Genomic DNA, 6185 nt, shown 5'->3' with positions numbered 1-6185 from the left:
CTTACTCAACATCTTGACCAATAATTCTTTGGGTTAAATATGTATGAGGTCCCTATAAATATGTCACTTTTTAATTTTAGACCCTACAAAAATTTTCGTCGAGTTTTGGTCCTCACAAAATATTCCGTCACGAGGTTTGGTCCCTCCCGTTAGATTGCACTAACGGAGGATGATGTGTCATGCCAACTATATAATTATATGCCACGTAGGATTTTCTTTCTCAATATAATTGATAGATGCACGATTGCAACCCTAAATGTGTTTCTTTATTCCCAAATCCTGTTCATCTTCTTCCACCCAATTCATCTTATCTTCACCTCGCTCTCTTCTTCAAACAGAGTAACCCACCCATCTATTTTGCCCGACTAGCAATGTCATCCTCATCAAGAAGCAAATCATCTTTATATAAATCCACAAGCCGTACTTCATTGAGGTGTGTGTGAGATGCGCGTTTGATTTCGTACCACTGTAAGAATGGACATAACAAAGGTCGTCTGTTTTGGAGATGTCTGTTTTGGCAACATGAAGATACTTGTAATCTATTTATCTGGGATGATGATATTGTTTAAGGTAATGCAGGTTATGAAAGGAGATGAAGAATTTGAAAAAAATGAGAGCAAGATGAGGGAGATACATGCTCTTGCAACCATGAGGGAGTTGTACGAAAAACTTTGAAGAAGAACAAGAAATTACAAATGAAGATTAAGTCGGCTGCATGGTCTCAAAATTTGAAGTCATGGTGTCTTGTTGTGTCTGTAATGGTTAACTTGTTTTTTATATGGAGGAGTAACTGTTGAACTCTATTGTGTTATTTAGGTCTTCTTCAATGGAAGTGTCTGTAATGGTCAGATGGAAGTGTCAGTAAGGGAAGTGTCTGTAATGGTCATATGCAATGTAATTTTCGTTTAAGTTGGTATTAACAAGCAGTTTCTTATTTATTTTCTATTAATTTAGACACATGTGACCCAGAATTTGCACACATTAATTGATCCATATATTATGACTGTAAACTTTGCAATCAATTGGCATATAATATGCATAATTTTTTATAGTAAATGTTGAAATAATATGCATAAACTTGTGGCATATATTTTTGGTAGCATAAACTGGTACAAGGCACATTACAAACTTCATAATTTGACACATAAAAGCATTAAACCTCAGAATGTCATTCATTGACTAATACATTATCATAAGTTGGTCATTACATCAAAATAAACTAGTGGTACAAGCCATATTAAAAACTTCATAACTTGATGCATAAAAGCAATAAACCCCAAAATGTCATACATTGACTAATACATTATCATAAGTTGGTCATTACATCAAAATAAGTTAGTGGTACAAGCCACATTACAAACTTCATATTAAAAAGCATATTGTTCACAACTGTCATCATCACTGAGCCAATCCCTTACAAATGTCTTCCCATTTTTTGGAATGCTTTCCAGCAGCTGGTTCTGTTGTGCTATCTTCTTCAGTAATGACAACAGGTTCACCCGTAGCAGGAGCTTTCTTTACTTTGGTCATCTATTTTGGACGATTTACATATGAAACACCAAAACATCCTTAGTAAAATGAAGATGACTCTAGGCAAAATATTATGAGTGTCATATAATACTTACAGGTTCACAAAAGAATCTTTGACCTACGCATTACAAAATCGCACCTAATATTCATTAACCTTCGATTTAGGGTACAAACCTGGGGCCACGGATGTCGTATGAGGGAACAAGGTCCATGTGATTGATTGTTTTGGGACTTCAAAGTCGAAGCTTGGATGTTGGAACCACAAGGTCGAAGCTTGGATGTTGGAATCACAAAGTTGAAGATTGATCGTAATTGACTACGAGACTGAAGTAGTGAAAGAGAAAGTAGGGTTTTGTATTGGGAATTCCACGCTGGGGTTTCAATTTAAAAAAGCTCCACGTTACAAAAAAAAAAAAGGACACGTCAGCCTCCGTTAGCACAAACTAACTAGAGAGGGACCAAAACTCAGGACGGAATATTGTGTGAGGACCAAAAGTCGACGAAATTTTTTGCAGGGATTAAAATTGAAAAGTGACATATTTATAGGGACTAAAAATATAATTAACCCTAATTCTTTTCAATATAATGGTTAAAAATAACAAGTAATATTTTACTCTCTCCATATTTAATTTCTTATTATTTTTAACCATTAGATTGAAAAGAATTAATGGTCAAGATATGGAGTAAGTTATAATAACTTACTCTAGTAGTAAGAATATCCCTCCTCCTCCTCCTCCTCCTCCTCCTCCTCTCTCTCTCTCTCTCTCTCTCTCTCTCTCTCTCTCTCTCTCTCTCTCTCTCTCTCTCTTATAGGGAGCATATCAAGTGAGAGCATTTTATAATGAGAGATGAGAGGAATAAATATCAACCATTTGATTCTTCAAGAGAGAGAATGTTAATACATTAATGTGGCTATTAGTTTCTCTCTCTTGATCAATCCAATGATTGATATTTGCTCTTCTCATCTCTCATTAAAAAATACTCTCACTTGATATGCCCCCTATATATATATATATATATATATATATATATATATATATATACCCGAAGAGAGATCAAAATACACCCGAAGAGTTACACCATAAGAATATCCCTCCTCCTCTCTCTCTCTCTCTCTCTCTCTCTCTCTCGCTCTCTCTCTCTCGCTCTATATATATATATATACATACATATATATACACATACATATACATACACATATGTATGTACATGTATGTGTATATATATGTACGATATATATATATATATATATATATATATATATATATATATATATATATATATATGTACGTATATATATATATATACTCCCTCCGGCCTTATTTATAAGCAAATATTCCTTTTTTAGATTCATTGAGTAATGAATGTATCTGGTCTACTATGTAGACCAGATACATTCATTACTCAATGAACCTATAAAAGGAATCTTTGCTTATAAATAAGGCCGGAGTAGTATATATGTATATATATATATATATATATATATATATATATATATATATATATATATATATATATATATATATATATATATGTATATATATATACGAAGAGGGATCAAAATACACCCGAAGAGTTACACTCGTTTAATAACTTCACATAGGATAATTATTTTTTTAAATCAACGGTTGAATTGAAACATATTATCATATGGATCATACCTATAAAATTTGAGATATATATATATATATGTATATATATATATATATATATATATATATATATATATATATATATATATATATATATGTATATATATATATATATACGAAGAGGGATCAAAATACACCCGAAGAGTTACACTCGTTTAATAACTTCACATAGGATAATTATTTTTTTAAATCAACGGTTGAATTGAAACATATTATCATATGGATCATACCTATAAAATTTGAGATTAATCTATTATGATTTACTATGTCATCAAGACACAGAAAGATTAACGTCAAAATGGACTTTCATATAACGTTAATTTTGATGACATAGTAAATCATTATAGATTATTCTCAAATTTATACGTATGATCTATATGTTGATATCTTTCAATCCAACAGTTGACCTCAAAAAATAATTATCCGATGTGAAGTTATTGAGCGTTGTAACTCAGTTTGTTATAAATTACTCATCTCAGCAGATCCTATGAGATTTATGCATGAATGGAGTAAAGTTGGAGTCTCCTAATATATGGTTATATAGCATATTTCTCTCTTTGTAAGCTCATTTAGCATATCAAATGACCCATGTTCTAACTATTTGAAAAATGGAATTGGCTTGATTCTTACCACCAATATGTGTTAGGACACAACTAGGTTGAGGTTATTAATTTTGGATGTCTCGTAATTGTAACGACTTATGAAGGATGTGATATATTTTTCATGTTTATGTGTGAACCTTATTAGGTCTTCCGAGCTTCGTTCTGATATCCAACTTATGGAGAACCTTGGGACAAATTTCTTAGCTAGTTGTTTCCACGAACGGATAGACCTTTTCGTGAGGTAAGAAACCCACAAAAGTGTGACTTTCTTCTAAGTGCATTGGATAAGATGCACTTGATGGCATCATATTCCTTATGACGCTTCATTTTGGCATTGGAGAAGGTCATGTTCTTCTCTAGTTTCATCTTGATATCATATTTTTCAACTTCTCAAAGTTGGCACAATTTTGATACCAGCTCTTCATTGATCTCACTTGTGTAGAGGAGTTAAGGATGTCATATTTACTCCCTTACATCTTAGTGCACTCAATAACCAGGCATCGCTTCTTGACTATGATTTGGATGTGTTTTCCTTATATATGCCTACACTAGGTGTGCACCTTAGGGCCTCATGTTGTTTTCAACTTGCTCAATGTTCTTTTTAAGTCGTATAATTTATGCCTCCATATTATGCAAATCATGTTCTCTAGCTTCTAGTCGTGGTACCTAGAATGTGAGAAGTCGTGTCTCTTGGGTCCTATTTCCCTCTCCAATCTCATTGAAATAGAATTTTGAGGGGTATGATCATTCTATCCATCAAAATGTCTCAGAGTTGGTGAATCTTCATATTCGAGTCCACCATTTTGGAATTTGTTATTTTGATGTCTATGCTCTCCTTCCAAGCATTCTAGTGGAGCCTAAAGATTAGTTGTCACCGTGTTATTTGATCTTTGAGGACATTGGGATTTTTATTTTTACCCATAATGGATGCTAATGTTCTTGTGTGAACTCATCAGATGGCTTACTTGAGTGTGTGATATGGGTTTTGCTTCACATGTTATATTTTTGCAATCTCCTTTCGCACTTTTAGAAAATGCATAAAGTAGTTGTGTGGTCATACATAGATGATGAGATTCCTAGTTATAAAGTGGTTGGACTCTGATATGCTTCATGTAGTTGTTGTCTTTTCTGAGGCAATCGCGGGGATCATTGATAGATAACGGCCTTATTGGTGTAACTGGCTCTGAGATAGGTAGTTGAATCTATTCAATTTGAATATGCATCATGTAACTTAGAGTTGTTTGAGGACGTCGTTACTTTTGAATACATGATTTATAGTTGTATTTTTTTAGGGATGAGAAACCCTGTTATGTCATTCTCCGCCGTGTAGGGAAGAATCTCAGATAGTGGCCCTAGACTTAACTATTGTGCATGTTATTTACTCTAAAGTATGGACTTTTCTTGTAGATGATGTGCGACATATTTTGAGTCGGGATTCTTAGGTCAATTCCATTACATAAATAAACACATCGAATTTGCAAATATGGAGTGATCTAAAGTTTGACAATCAAACATCAACCAACTACAAGAACCACGTAATGCACCACAACTTGCGTACATTTGTAAAATCTAAAGAGATCCTTCATAGTTAAAAATGTAGTTTTGAATAAACCAATTATAAATGATAGATAATATTGGTGAACATATAAAAATTCAAAGGAGAAGAAAGAAGTCTTTCAATAGAATGAGCATAGTTTATAACTTCAATTCTTAAACAATATTCTCTCTGGTAGGGTGTGCATGGTTGGTTATTTTCAAAAACCAAACCATAACCATTTTAAAACCATTTAAATGGTTTGGATTTATAACCATAACCACATTTTAATCAAAACTGGTCATAAAATTGGTTATGATTATATAACCGGGTTTTTTTTTAAAAATCCAGTTTAAAAATTATCTTTTCCGAAAAATATTTTTTTTTTTAAAATTTAATATTTTGAGAATTAAAATATTTGGATTTGGATAATAACCGGATTATAACCGAATCCAAAATAATTTAACCGGTTAATAACCATTTAATTATATCCGGATTATATGAATGGATAACCAAACCATTAATAACTAAACCGGTTAATAACCATTCATTTATATCCGGATATTTAAAAGTGGTTTCGGTTTGGTTATGGATTTGGACATCAAAATCGGATATTTTGCAGACCCCTACTCTCTGGTCCTATTTATAAGAAAGAATTCATTTTTTAGATACATTGAATAATTAATGTATCTAGACAACATATTATCCATATACATTAGTTATTCAATGTATTTAAAAAGTGGATTTTTTCGTTATAAATAGGACCAAAGATAGTAGTATAAAAGAAGTTAGTTTAAGGCATGGAAGATTCTTCCAATATTAAATTTTAATATAAGTTATGTTTAAGAGTAAGAACTAAAATAAATT

Source organism: Vicia villosa, linkage group LG1 (assembly GCF_029867415.1).
Source record: "Vicia villosa cultivar HV-30 ecotype Madison, WI linkage group LG1, Vvil1.0, whole genome shotgun sequence".
NCBI lineage: Eukaryota > Viridiplantae > Streptophyta > Magnoliopsida > Fabales > Fabaceae > Vicia > Vicia villosa.
Note: the sequence above shows the minus strand (reverse complement) of the source record.